Source organism: Schistocerca gregaria, chromosome 3, assembly GCF_023897955.1.
Source record: "Schistocerca gregaria isolate iqSchGreg1 chromosome 3, iqSchGreg1.2, whole genome shotgun sequence".
NCBI lineage: Eukaryota > Metazoa > Arthropoda > Insecta > Orthoptera > Acrididae > Schistocerca > Schistocerca gregaria.
In genome coordinates this window covers 136,687,821-136,703,548 of record NC_064922.1, presented here as the reverse complement: position 1 = coordinate 136,703,548, position 15,728 = coordinate 136,687,821, and positions in this window count along the sequence as shown.

The following is a 15,728-nucleotide window of genomic DNA, read 5'->3' as shown; positions in this document are numbered from 1 at the left end:
GGACTGCCGCCACTGTGGCTCAGCGTGTTCGGTCAGAGCTAGCAGCCTCTGTAAAAAAAAAAAAAAAAAAAAAAAAAAAAAAAAAAAAAAAAAAAAAAAAAAAAAAACAACGAACTTAAACGAGTGTCTTATGACGTCCTCCCCGAGCAGATGCAACGAACGAAAGCGAAAAAAGGAGATTTAAAAAAAGGGTGGTAACGTGCTCGCCTCCCATGCAAGTGGGCCCGGGTTCGATACCCGGCAGGGTTGGAGATTTTCTCCGCTCGGGGACTGGGTGTTTTGCTGTCCTCATCATCATTCCATTCTCATCCTCGGCGAGCAAGTCGCCCAATGTGGCGTCGAAAGAAATAAGACTTGCACTTGGCGGCCGAACTTCCCCAACGATGCCATCCGCTCATTTCCTTCTTTTTTTCCAGTACTGATTCATGTTTTGACTGTGCCGCCAACAAGTCATTCGCATTGGCACCCTCATTTTGTTCCAATGCATTGGCACCCTCATTCTGTTCCAGTTAGTTTCGTGCTGCTTGTGCAGTTCCGCTCCATGCATGGTTCCACTCCATTCCATCCTCGACTTTCTAGTTCCATTTCTGTTTCCAAGACGACCTCACAACTCCTTCCTAAAGCAGCATCTCAATGTCAAGAGTACGGGTTCATCAGGCGAGGACTGCCGGACAAGAAGCCTCGGCCAACGGATAAGGCTCACAATCCACTTTACTGGCACAAAACGACGAAAGAGTTACGCTGGTGACAGCAGTGAATCACCCGCTGCGCGCTCACCAGCTGAGACGGCTGTCCGTCACACACGTCGCCAACGCCCGCCAACCTCCAATTTTTCGCCGTCGGCCGCTGGCAGAAGGAGTGGTTGAGAAGCACAACTCAGTCGTTGTGACGTGTCAGCCCAGTCAGATCGCACTAAGATCCTCAACACTCTATGTCTCTTCCTTGTTCTAATAAACTGATTTTGGAGATGACTATCCCTGTTCACCTCTCGGTTATTCGAATCTGTTGCCCATATCCTGGATTATAAGTTTTATTTCAGCTAAGAGGTGATTTTCGGTTTGACAGATAACGATCAGACCTGTCACACAGCAAAAATTTAATAATTTATATCATCATCATCAGTTTTCTGTTGTATTATTAGGTCCTTTGCCCATCCATTTCATGCGATCCATTGCTTCCATGTTAATGGCGCTGTGTGTGCTGCCTTCCATTACATGGTCCACGATCTGAAGTCTCTTCCTCTCTCGCCTCCTCTCCCCTTCCACACACCCTTCTGTTTCTATAAGCCCCTCCTTCTTTCTTAATCTATGTCCAACCCAGTCTCGTTTCCTGCTTTTTATTACGTCCAGTAGTTGTCTTTACCCTCCCATATCCCTCAGCAGCTTTTAATTTTTCACACTATCCATACAGTTCATTCTTTCTATGCTACACCATGTCCACATTTCAGAAGCCTCCAGCCTTGTTCTATCTTTCTCCTCAGTGTCCATCTTACGGCACCATACAAGAAGACGCTCCATACGAAACACACATTGCTGCAGAAAATTCTCCTTTTCTTCAAAAATGCTTATTTCGCCATTGCTGTTCTGGTTTTAATTTCTTTGCTACTCTTCTAATCTGTTTCTATCCTGCTTCTGAGGTATATAAAACTTTGCACACGTTCTCATACTTATCCATACAGGGTTACCTTTGCCCTTTTATTTCCTCCTAGTAGCATTACTTTTATTTTTTTATTCATTTTCGTTCCATAAATGTTCCTTTTAGCTTTTTTTACTCCCTTGTCATCTAGAGGACAGTGGTCAATCATTTTTCCTAAGTATGATTGAGAAGGGTAGGAAACAGAAAGCAGCCTTATCTTACTCCTTTTACAAATTACATCCAGTTGTACTTTTATAGCTCATCTGGTTTTCCAGTCTACTCTTTTTTTCCCTCATTATGACTCCGAGCTTATCCCAAGCCATATTATAAAAGGCCTTTTTCAGGGGTATAAACACGTATATAGGTACCTTTCCTTTTCAATTAACCTCTCTACCAAAATTCTCAAGATCCCTCTTGCATCTCTTGTACCTGTATTCAGTCTTAAACCAATTTTTTCTTCAGCCACATTCTCCTCCATTGCCTTCTCCACTCTTTTGTTACAGGTTCTTAACATAGCTTTGGTTGCATGTGAAATGAGGGTAACTATCCTGTGCTCACTGCATTTCCTGGTTCCTTGTTTCTTTGGTATCGGAATCATTACTGTTGTCAGAAGGTCCTCGGACCATTCGTCACTATCACATTTTCTTATATAACCTCAATATTTCTCTTTCTCATTCTTGGTTCAAACATTTTATTATTTCTCCTGGTACTGTATCTCACCTACTGCTTTCCGTTGTTTCATTGCAGCTATTGTACTCTTTACTTCTTCCATTACGATTGTAAGTACTTTCTTGTCATCATTTACACTGTTCATGGGTTTAACTTCCAGAGTTTTTGGTCATTGATCTGTGTCATAATTCAATATGCCTCAGCACAATTTCACTTTACCGCATTTTTGGCGCCCAGTACAGCAGTACAGTAGTAGCATGCTACAACATAATACTGTCGACGGAGTAGTTTTCCACTGTATATGAAGAGACATATTTTGTTTGCTCGCTGGTGAACCTTGCGGATTGTATGGCCGCGGTCCACGAAACTCTTTGTTTCTGACGTTCTAGTTCCGCTCAGTCGGCAAGACACATCAGCAAATAAAACAACCAGTCGTTCGAAGCCTTCACTGTACGATCAGTTCTTTTTTGTCGATCCTAGATCCGCTGACTCTTTTTTCGACAAGTTACTTCACCGTTTATAGAATAATAAGAATAACTGATAACAATAATATTTCAGACACACACACAAGAACAGAACTAGCAAAAGTTAAAAATTGTAGGAAAACTATGTCTTTCCTTTAACTTACAGTTCTGGTTGTTAAATTCACAAACCGTTCATTCGTTATACTGTACCTTAGTCGAGGTGTACAATGTTAAGTAAAATTTATGTTTAGACTCCAAGAAGAGAGACACTGACGGCAACTTACGTCGGCGAGAAAGAGGTAAACCGACTATCCGTGAAACGTTAAAAATACGCCAAGTGCAGCTGCCAAATTCTTGGAAGCTAAGAATACCTGACGAGGGAGCTACACAAGTCACACTTTACGGCAGCGGAAAGTGTAGCTCTAATGTACGCACCCTTGGTACAGCTACTTATCAGAGCAGACCCGGAGGTCTTACGTTAAGCGTTGCATATCACACTAAGAGGCACAAAATCTGTTAGGTCCTTTTCTAAAATAGCAGAAACGCAATTGGACGGAACATAATATAAGAAAATAAGGACGACATCGAAGCAATTTAGAGGCGGGCTGCTAGTTTTATTACCGGTAAGTTCAGACAACGCGCAGGTGTTACGGAGGTGCTTCAGGAACTCAAATGGGACTCCCTGGAGGGAAGGCGACGTTATTTTTGAGAAACATTATTGAGAAAATGAAGAGAACTGGCATTTGAAGCTGCCTGCCGAACGATTCTGCTGCTGCCAACATACATTGAGCGTAAGGACCACAAAGATATACGAGAAATTTGTGCTCATGCGCAGGCGTATAGTCGTTTTTCCCTACCTCTGTTTGCGAGTGGAACAGGGAAGGAACGACGAGTTTCGGTACAGAGTACCCTCCGCCACGCAGCGTAGGTGGGGAGTATTTATGCAGATGAAGATGTAGATTCTTAAATATGAATTTGTAATATTCAATAAGATAACTACTGAAGACATACACATCACACGGAGGAATCATTAGCTGCTTTTAAAACTGGTCTCCAAATGTCTCGGATGTTCCATTCGAGACCTCGACTTTGGCCAGTAACGTAGTATTAATGGCTACTGCTACTGCCAGTCACCTTTTGGGGCATGTATTCACATTTTTGCTCTTAGATAGTGAAGCCAAGAATTGTGAGAAAAACAGGTTGTGGTGACACACTGATCTGTAGCTTAGCCCGTGGTGTAAGGCTGGGAGGTAACAGTCTGGTTGAGAGTTGACGAAGCCAACGAATACCTGGTTGTGGTGACCTGTGCCCTCAATCTCTGTTGATCCATCATGGACAGGGAACATCAGCTGGTCAAGTAATTGCCAATGCCAATGAAATTCTCCAATAGCGGTGGTTTTTTTTTTTTTTGTTTTTTTTTTTACGACAACCAGTTTCGGCATACCACTATGCCATATTCAGGCCCCATATGCATTCTCAAAATAAAGGATAATGCCGTACAGTGCCATATATCCCTGGGTTTCGAGAATTCAAACCGTTTCACAAGTGCTTCAATCGGAGACTTGGTAGCAACATCTTAGCTACAAGGCTGTCGGAGAATTTCATTGGTATTGACAAAGATCTGTTCCTTTGTCCGAGGTCTTGGTTAGGTTAGAAGGTGAGAGTTTGTTTGCGAGTTGGCGAAACCAACGAATGTGATACTAAAAAGAGATTTGGTTGTGATGACAGACTGATCTGTAGCTTATCCCATTTTAAAAAATCCACCAATAACGACAGTTATAATCGTCATATCGATGTACGGCGTTTGTCGTATGTTTCCTATGTAACTGATCAAAGACGACGACTTGCATCGTACATTTCTGTATATTTGACTTCAAGTACTTACGTGTAATTATCGGAAACTCTGGAAGTGACGGAGTGGTCTATAGAACCAATGCATAACAACTATGCAGAGCTTACGGTCTTATGGAATATCTTTAAAAAGAAATCCATTTTCATCAGAGCCAAACGCCGACACTGTTAGACAGTCGATCTCTCAGAATCTGTGATTACATCTTCATTAACGGTCACTATCAGTGACATCGAGAAAAGGCAACGAAAATATTGGGGCAAATATTCGGACTCGACAAACATCGTCTTTTACGTCGAGCCCGAATTTTCGCCGCAATATTTTCGATGCCTTTTTTCGATGTCACTGATACTGACCGTTAATGATTAAGTAATCCCAGATTCTGAGAGATTTAGTTACGTTAGCTGGAGGAGAAACGTGAAATTTTAAGGTCATGTAGCACGAATGGACAACCCGCGATCATCCAAGAAACTTTCCTTTTGATTGACAAGATGACCCCTGGAGATGAACCCTCCTTTTGATTGACAGGTCCTTAACCTATTCTTCCCACCCCTCTCCTCCCCCCTCCACCTCCACCTCCTCCTCCTCATCATCATCCTCCTCCTCCTCCTCCTCCTCCCCAATCCCTCTGGGAAATCCCACAAGCACACCTTTTATATCAATTTGATTGGCTAATTAATTAAATCCGTCAATAAATTAACCCCTCCATCTGTGGTAAACCCCACAGCCCTCCCACTACCCTCACCCTCCTGGAAATTGGCGGAAAAAAGACTCAGTTGATAGGGCATTTGGAGGGAAATCGACTTCAGTGCATGGAATATTGTTTTAACAATTTAAGCAATGTGTGGGGTATTGTAGAAAAAGAATCTCATGACAACGATTTCAATCATGTAGCATAGGGTATACTGTTTATTTATAAAATTCAGTTTGCAGGGACTGGATCTCATTTTTATTGATTGGGAAAAGCTCACATCCATCAACTACATACCCTAATTACGTAATTACAATACATGTGTTTTTGGACAGGGTCCGCCTTTAGCTAAACACAGTTTTGTTTTTTAACCCAAACATGTTTCACTGCAGTTGCAGCATCTTCAGTGGGCTTTTATTTTATGGCTGTTACAGGTAAAGAATGTTGTCTACTGCCGAAATAAATCTCGGGTGAACAGCCTGGTATGAGTGTGTATAGGACACAATATTTTGGCAATCGACCACATTGCCATCAGTACCTGATGATGGCGATGTGGTCGATTGCCGAAAATTGTGTCCTATGCACACTCATACCAGGCTGTTCACCCAAGATTTATTTCGTCATAAAATACGCCTGGAGAAATTGAAGAATCACAATGTTGTTTACAGTCTGTATACATGTTACTTAGTTTTTAAATCGTGATTACAAATATTTGAAAAAATACACAAGATTATGATCATACCTTTTTACCTCATGGTGTGGTTTTTCTGATGTGTTGTGTTTCTACAGTGACTGTTTTGTTTCCCAGTTTGTCATATGCAACCACTTACGCCTTAAAGTAGATAAACCTGCTATCTCTCTCTCTCTCTCTCTCTTTATCTCACACACACACAAAATGCACAGACACCTCTGAAAGACCCAGAAGAACGGCCAGGAGCAAATTCAATTGCTCCACCAGCAGCCATCTTGTTTTTACACCTTCAACTGTTCCACCGTCCGCCATGTTTGTTTTTACATCTGGTAAACAGTGAAACAGTGATAGTGACAAAGATAGCTCAATATGTAGTGTTTGACAGTGATGAAGATGAGGAAAAAGAAAACGTGAGTGAAATATAATGCAAATAGACACATTCACACACACACACACACACACACACACACACACACACACATATATATATATATATATATATATATATATATATATATATATATAATTTCAGGAATAGAAATAACAATTTTCAAATCGTAATTTTCGTTTAAACAATTAATCTACTTTAAGGTACAAGTGGTTGCAGATGACAAACTTGGAAACAAAACAGTCTCTGTAGAAACACAATACATCAGAAAAACCACACCATGTGCTAAAATGATACGAATTCATAATTTTATATGTTTTTCAAATATCTCTAATACGATTTAAAAACTAATAGTTACATGTATACAAACAATAAACAGCATTCTTTATCTTTAACAGCCATAAAATGAAAGCCCACTTAAGATGCTGCAACTGCAGTGAAACATATTTGGGTTAAAAAACAAAACTGTGTTTTGCTAAAGGCGGACCCTATCCAAAAACATATGTATTAATAAAGCAAACACTGTAGGAAGAGCTTCAACCCCAACGTAATTACACTTTGGCAGATTGAAGGTGTCGTCTTACTGGAAAATTTTCCTGTGTGTGCTCACCTTCACATGCACGGATCGACTGTAGTGCCCAGTGCCGCCACCGGAGGGCATCCCCCCCTTCCCCTGAGCCCCACCATTAATCTCCTAACAGGAAAAATTGGTAGGAGGAGAAGAAGGATCTCATGACACGAAAAAGAAATCAGTCAATAACATTTAATCACTTTGCGGGAGACGGAGTTCCCTAACTTGGGCAGACATCGAGAGCATGCACCACCGCCGCCCCCCCCCCCCCCTCCCTCGTATCCGTGCACCCTATGATGTAATAACTGTATTCGCAAGTGAATGGAATGATGTGCGATATAGTAGCCACCGTTTGGCCCCTCTCACGTGCCTCCCTATCACCAGGGCGTCGTCACGAAAGTCAGAACAAGCGAACGTCCTATTTACAGTTCACTTTACTAAATACCACCGACCACGGACCGCATATCGGCCTCCTTTGATTTCGCGGCTGTGAAAGAAAGCAGCAAGTGGCAGCATTATGTGAATCGGCAAATTCCAGACTAGCTTCCTGTCTCCGTCGCCCCCAAGAAGCCACTCCATGCTTGTTTGTGTGGACCAGAGTCTGGAAATACGAAGATGGAAGTTTTCATCTCTCCTCAGAATACCGCATCCCTATTGGCTAAAACTGGAGACAAAGAGAAAGCTGGCGCAATTTCGATATAAAAAATAGAGTGACAAATTCCATTTGCACTACCTACATCTACATCTACATCATACTCCACAAGCCACCTAACGGTGTGTGGCGGAGGGTACTTTCGGTATCACTATCTGATCCATCCAATCCTATTCCACTCGCGAATGACTGTCGGTAAGCTCCTGTATTGTCTCTAATTTCTCGAATTTTCTCCTCGTGGTCAATACGGGAGATTTATGTGGGGGGGGGGGGGGGGGATTTTATATGTTGTCCGACTCCTCCTGAAAAGTGCCGTCCCGAGATTTCAATAGTAAATCTCTACGTGAGGCACAATTCCTCTCTTGTAACGTCTACCAGCGGAGTTTGTTTAGCATCTTCGTAACGCTTTCTTGCCTGCTAACCGATCCCGTGGCGAAACGCACCGTTCTTCGGCCTTGTCAGATTAATTGCCTGACAAAACTGTAGTCAAACAGACCGCTTAAAACAGTCACTTCCACTTTATAATGATTCTTCTTCGTGACAAATCATTTTCTATATTTTCAACATTTTTCGTAGCGCTAAATACATCCGAGGTCTTGTACGCGCGCTCCTCCACCTCAACGTTTCTACTAAATATATCCTGACGGTCACACGAGCTACCGATCGCTAGGCGCGCTCGCTCCGCCAGCTGACTGCAGGGTAGCCCCCGTCTGCACCTGATGAGAGAGAGACTCACGCTTGCACCGGCCACGCTCGCCCGCACCGAACGCATGCGTGCACCCAATACAACTATGGGGAGCAATAAGTTGATCAATCGGGAATTTGACGTCGAGATTGGATTTTTAAAACTACTATAGATTGCGTAAATTTATTCTCTCCTCTACATTCGGAAGGAAGGAGGGAGGGAGGTTCTACTGCGGGATAGAATATAGACAGATGCAAATACCATGGCAAGACAGAGTCCACTGCGATGATTTGAGAAGCAATAAACAGGATACACTTAAACCACAATCTAGTCTGTAGCAGTAAGCTGTCAGGGCTAGATGTCGGAGACAACTGGGAACACTCGCACATCACCTCGTGCTCCTGTCCCACAGGCGGCGCCACCTGTCGCCATGTACACCGCCAGCGCTGATGTAAAGAGGTCAGTTAAAATTACTGCGACGGCCAGTCGCAATCGTGGACGCACATATATGCCAGAGTGCCTTGTAGGACATCCAACGATGATTGGAATGGTAGAATTCAGATGATATCAGTACCTCTAGCGCAAATATCTATCATTCTGAATCTTCTCTCACATAACACACACGTCTGCTTCTGTTGCAATCACCCACAACACTGGTCACTTCGCCAGTCCACGCCGCTGGCAGGCGCAGGTAGGCGCACTCTTTGTACACGTCAGAGGCTGAGCTAATCCGGTACTTCCGGTTGCAGAGTCCTCCTGACCGGCCTCGCAGACAGCTGCAGAGCACTCCAAAGCAAGCAGCTTCAGCTTAGACGTATACAGTAGTTCTAATCAACTCCATCCCCACATACACCCAACAGTTTAAAAAATCTACTTTAGCCAATCCGAGGCAGCGATGGTGTTGCCCATGCACCAAGAATTTCTCACACGAAATGTAGATTCCTCCAGTGGAAACTGGAAATAGGCGTTTGGCGTCATTGGCCGGGAGGCCCCCTACGGGGCAGGTCCGGCTCCCTTGGTGCAGGTCTTATTGCATTCGACGCCGCAATGGGCGACCTGTGCGCCGGATGGGAACGAAATGATGGTAAAGACAACACAACACAGCACAACGGAGAAAATCCCCGACCCAGCCGGGAAGCGAACCCGGGCCCGTAGGACGGCAATCCGTCACGTTGACCACTCAGCTATCGGGGCGAACGATTCCTCCTCTATATACGAGTTACTTTTCAAGATAAAAGAAATGAGACAATACACGCGTTGAAACCTCCTGGCAGATTAGAACTGTGTGCCGGGCTGAGACTCGAACTCGGGACCTTTGCCTTTCGCGGGCAAGTGCTCTACCATCTGAGCAGCCCAAGCACGACTCACGCCCCGTGCTCACCGCTTTACTTCAGCCAGTACATCGTCTCCTACTTTCCAAACTTCACAGAAGCTCTCCTGCGAAACTTGCAGATCTGGCACTCCTGGAGGAAAGTATATAGTAGAGACATGGATAATCCACCGCCTGTGGGATGTTTCCAGAAAGAGATTTTCACTCTGCAGCGGAGAGTGCGCTGATATGAAACTTCCTGGCAGATTAAAACTGTGTGCCGGACCGAGACTCGAACTCGGGACATTTACCTTTCGTGGGCAAGTTCTCTACCATCTGAGCTACCCAAGGCACTAGTCCCGAGTTCGAGTCTCGGTCCGGCACACAGTTTCAATCTGCCAGGAAGTTTCATATCAGAGCACACTCCGCTGCAGAGTGAAAATGTCGTTCTGGAATACACGCTAAAGAAAGACCGGGTTGTGGAGCCTTGCACGACACATACATACAGAAAACAGAGCAAACGCGCTACAATTGTAGAATATGTGGTTGGAGGAGAATGGATGCAATCGAATACAAGTTTGAGATCTGCTCTTCATCCGGCTCGTCACTGGGGATGAGACCTAGGTGCATCATTCGACATCTGAGACAAAACGTCAGGGAACGGTGGCGCAAGGCAAAAATCACACATTTGGCAGGAAAATTTATGGCAAAAATCTTTGGAAACTCTCAGGGGGTTTTGCTCGTTCACTAACTGCCTCAAAACAAGAAAATGAATGCGGAGAGGTACTAGTGGTTTTCTGTGCCGCCAGACCAGAAAAATAGTGCATTTGGGCTAGCTGTTGGAAACTCTACTACAAGCCATTTTAGAATACGGAATGAGAAGTGATGTAATGATCGCATGGGTAGAAGTGACATAAAATCGATAAAATTACTGAAAAATGAAGGGGAAATACTTATAAACTGAGGGAAATACGTCGAAAGGCAGTGAAATTGAGGAAGTATCTCCACGTCTTCTGATTGATGCAGAACAATTCTTGTACATGGGAAGGAGTATGCGACAGCAAGAGGAGTACGAGAGAACGTTGACATGGAAGCACCGGGAACCAGGGAAACAGTCTTTTTTCCGTCGAGGCAACATTCTACTATATGTCCATTGAGGTAATAGTGACTTCTGTCGTTGACACTTTCCTGGCAAAAAGAGAACCATCTAACTCTAAACTTACTTGCCTTTGCGTTAAAGGGTGACCGAGAGTGGATGGAGTGTTCGATTAAATGCAGTTGTAACGATGTATAATTTAATGGTAGACTGATGATGCACTCTAGAGAGAGAGAGAGGGAGATGTTGCTCCAGGTCGTTTGACCATTTTTTCCGTTGTTCTGTCAGAACGCATCAGCTGTGCGACATAACCTGCGTTCGACTCGTATACAGCTGCGTGTTCTGTGTATGATTTAGAGCACTGTCTACTTGCGATGATTAACAGCAAATCTCTCAGCCATTAGAGGACTTCCATCTCATCTGTGATGAAACATGTTCATCCTGTTTCAACACATTCCTCTACACGAACGAAGATTTATTGCGACGTAGTCCTGCCAGATCTTGAGCAAAAAAATCGAGTCTTCAGTTTCATAACTAGGGTGATTCTACACTGCTGGCCATTAAAATTGCTACACAAAGAAGATGCAGATGATAAACGGGTATTCATTGGACAAATTTATTACACTACAACTGACATGTGATTACATTTTCACGCAGTTTGGGTGCATAGATCGTGAGAAATCAGTACCCAGAACAACCACTTCTGGCCGTATAACGGCCTTGATACGCCTGGGCATTGAGTCAAACCGAGCTTGGATGGCGTGTACAGGTACAGCTGCCCACGTAGCTTCAACACGATACCACAGTTCATCAAGAGTAGTGACTCGCGTATTGTGACGAGCCAGCTGCTCGGCCACCATTGACCAGACGTTTCCAGTTGGTGAGAGATCAGGAGAATGTGCAGGCCAGGGCATCAGTCTAATATTTTCTGTATCCAGAAAGGCCCACACAGGACCTGCAACATTCGATGACTGTTAGCAGCCGGCCGCTGTGGCCGAGCAGTTTTAGGCGCTTCAGTCTCGAATCGCGCGATTGCTACTTGCCTCGGGCATGGATGTGTGTGATGTCCTTAGGTTACTTAGGTTTAAGTAGTTCTAAGTTCTAGGGATCTGATGACCTCACATGTTAAGTCCCATAGCGCTCAGAGCCATTTGAACCTTGGCTTGCTCAATCATCAGATCTTGGTTCAATCGAGCACTTATGAGACATCATTGAACGACAACTACCGAGTCATCCGCAAAACAGGGTTAACTGTCCCTGTATTGACTGAACAAGTGCAACATTTCACGTACCAACATCCGGCACCTGCGCAATACAACGCATGCACGTTTGCATGCTTGCATTGAACATTCTGGTTGTTACATAATTTATTAATACACCAACATTTCAAATTTGCAGTGACGTATCTCGTGGTCACATTAACCTGTGATCTTGCAATGGTAATTGCTTAAAGACGTTACCTAGAAAAATGAGTCCCGAAATTTCGGTGCCCTACATTAATTAGTTTTTAGTGTTGCGATTTTTTTCCGTCAATGTACCGAGTGATCAAAAAGTCAGTATAAATTTGAAAACTGAATAAGTCACAGAATAATGTAGATAGAGGGGTACAAATTGATACACATGCTTGGAATGACATGGGGCTTTATTAGAACCAAAAAATACAAAAGTTCAAAAAATGTCCGACAGATGGCGCTTCATCTGATCAGAATAGCAATAATTAGCATAACAAAGTAAGACAAAGCAAAGATGATGTTCTTTACAGGAAATGCTCAATATGTGCACCATCATTCCTCAACAATAGCTGTAGTCGAGGAATAATGTTGTGTACAGCACTGTAAAGCATGTCCGGAGTTATGGTGAGACGTTGGCGTCGGATGTTGTTTTTCAGCATCCCTAGAGATGTCGGTCGATAACGATACATTTGCGACTTTAGGTAACCCCAAAGCCAATAATCGCACGGACTGAGGTCTGGGGACCTGGGAGGCCAAGCACGACGAAAGTGGCGGCTGAGGGCACGATCATCACCAAACGACGCGCGCAAGAAATCTTTCACGCGTCTGTCAGACATTTTGAGAACTATTTTTTTGGTTCTAATAAAATCCTATGTCACTCCAAGCATGTGTGTCAATTTTTACCTCTCTATCTACATTATTCCGTGGTTTATTAACTTTTCAAATTTATACTGACTTTTGATCACCCGGTATATGTGTAGTATACACGCCAGACGGCGTTGCAATATTTCTGTGCAGATGCACACCAGTTCCGAACGGTCACGGGAATACAGCTAGGCTGTGGGCAAGTGGAATAATAGACCGGGGCTCTACTCTGCAGTGTGCTGCATATGGAGATTTGGGTCTGACGGGGGCATAAATTTTCAATTGTCGCCGTTGAGTTCAAAAATGGTTCAAATGGCTCTGAGCACTATGGGACTTAACTTCTGAGGTCATCAGTCCCCTAGAACTTAGAACTGCTTAAACCTAACTAACCTAAGGACATCACACACATCCATGCCCGAGGCAGGATTCGAACCTGCTACCGTAGCAGCAGCGCGGTCCCAGACTGAAGCGCCTAGAACCGCTCGGTCACTCCGGCCATCCCTTGAGTTCAATCAGCGCCCCACTGGAGCTAGATGTCTGAAATTTCTTTCATCAGTAGGGTATTTCCCGGCGCCAATACTCTCCCATCCCTCGTCACCAATAACCACAGAAACATTACACCACTCTACACAAGCACGCATTACAGTGAGCAATACCCAGGAGATACACAATTCTCATTCAAAGCGTGCAAAGCAAGCATTGTATGGGAAGGAAGAAAACTCTTAGGCTGCTGAAGAACACATCGCGGTCCTTTTTTCTTGCTTGCAACTTTTTTTTGAGTTTATAGCTCTAGAATGGAAATGCGAGGTAGGCTACCTTTTTACTGTAACAGGCACTTAATACAATAACGATATTTTCACTCTACAGAGGAGTGTGCGCTGATATGAAACTTACTGGCAGATTAAAACTGTGTGCCCGACCGAGACTCGAACTCGGGACCTTTGCCTTTCGCGGGCAAGTGCTCTACCAACTGAGCTACCCAAGCACGACTCACGCCCCGTCCTCGACTAGGTACTGGCGGAAGACGGGGCGTGAGTAATTCTTGGGTAGCTCAGTTGGTAGAGCACTTGCCCGCGAAAGGAAAAGGTCCCGAGTTCTAGTCTCGGTCCGGCACACAGTTTTAATCTTCCAGGAAGTTCTACTTACTTCAATAGCCTCTACTGTCACTTTACTGTCGAGTCTCCTTAGCCAGACTGTGAAAGACGCGAAAACGTGACAAACTGCATGCGGAAGTTATTTCCGTTCTGCGGTTGCTTTTGCCAATAGAGTGTCGAAAGAGCGGTGCATAGACTTTCGAAAGGAGGAGCGGCGCCAAGGCGCGGCGGGATCAGATTTTTGTGCGATGTGCGCGCCGCGGGCACAAATTAACGGGCGAAGACCCCGGCCTGGGCAGGGCGGGGCGCTGCCGCCCGTAACTCTGGGGCGGGGCTATTTTGGTTCGGACCGGGAGCCTGCCTGCCTGCTGCCGGCCTGGTCTAGCCTCTCTCTCCGCGCCACAGTGCGGCTGCCCGCGATAGGGGCCCGGCAGCGGCCGAGGGGCTCAGTTCCGCTCCCAGGCCGAGCTCCTTTATTCACTGTCAAGGGATACGAAATTTCAATCAGGGGGAAGAACAGGGTCACGGTCGAAAACACTCGAAACAATTTTATTACGGAAGTCGAAAGTACACTACTGGCCATTAAAATTGCTACACCATGAAGATGACGTGCTACAGACGCGAAAATTAACCAGCAGGAAGAAGATGGTGTGACATGTAAAAAATTAGCTTTTCAGAGCATTCACACAAGGTTGGCGCACGTGGCGACACCTACAACGTGCTGACATCAAGAAAGTTTCCAACAGATTTCTCGTACACAAACAGCAGTTGATCGGCGTTGCCTGGTGAAACGTTGTTGTGATGCCTCGTGTAAGGAGCAAAAATGCGTACCATCACGTTTCCGACTTTGGTAAAGGTCGGATTGTAGCCTATCGCGATTGCGGTTTATCGAATCGCCACATTGCTGCTCGCGTTGGTCGAGATCCGATGACAGAATGTGGGTTCGGTGGGTTCAGAGGGGTATACGGAACGCCGTGTTGGATCCCAACGGCCTCGTATCACTAGCAGTTGAGATGACAGGCATCTTACCCGCATGGCTGTAACGGATCGTGCAGCCACGTATCGATCGCTGAATCAACAGATGGCGACGTTTGCATGACAACAACCATCTGCACGAACAGTTCGACGACGTTTGCAGCAGCATGGACTATCAGCTCGGAGACTGTGGCTGCGGTTACCCTTGACGCTGCACCAGAGACAGGAGCGCCTGCGATGGTGTACTCAACGACGAACCTGGGTGCACGAATGGCAAAACGTCATTTTTTCGGATAAATCCAGGTTCTGTTTACACCATCGTGATGGTCGCATCCGTGTTTGGCGGCATCGCGGTCAACGCACATTGGAAGCGTGTATTCGTCATCGCCACACTGCCGTATCAACCGGCGTGATGCTATCGGGTGCCATTGGTTACACGTCACCTCTTGTTCGCATTGACGGCAATTTGAACAGTGGATGTTACATTTCAGATGTGTTACGACTCGTGGCTCTACCCTTCATTCTATGCCTGCGAAACCCTGCATTTCAGCAGGATAATGCACGACCGCATGTTGCAGGTCCTGGATACAGGAAATGTACGACTGCTGCCCTGGCCAACACATTCTCCAGATCTCTCACCAATTGGAAACGTCTGATCAATGGTGACCGAGCAACTGGCTCGTCACAATACGTCAGTCACTACTCTTGATGAACTGTGGTATCGTGTTGAAGCTGCATGGGCAGCTGTACCTGTACTCGCCATCCTACCTTTGTTTGAATCAATGCCCTGGTTATCAAAGCCGTTATTATGGTCGGAGGTGGTTGTTCTGGGTACTGATTTGTCAAGATCCATTCACCCAAAC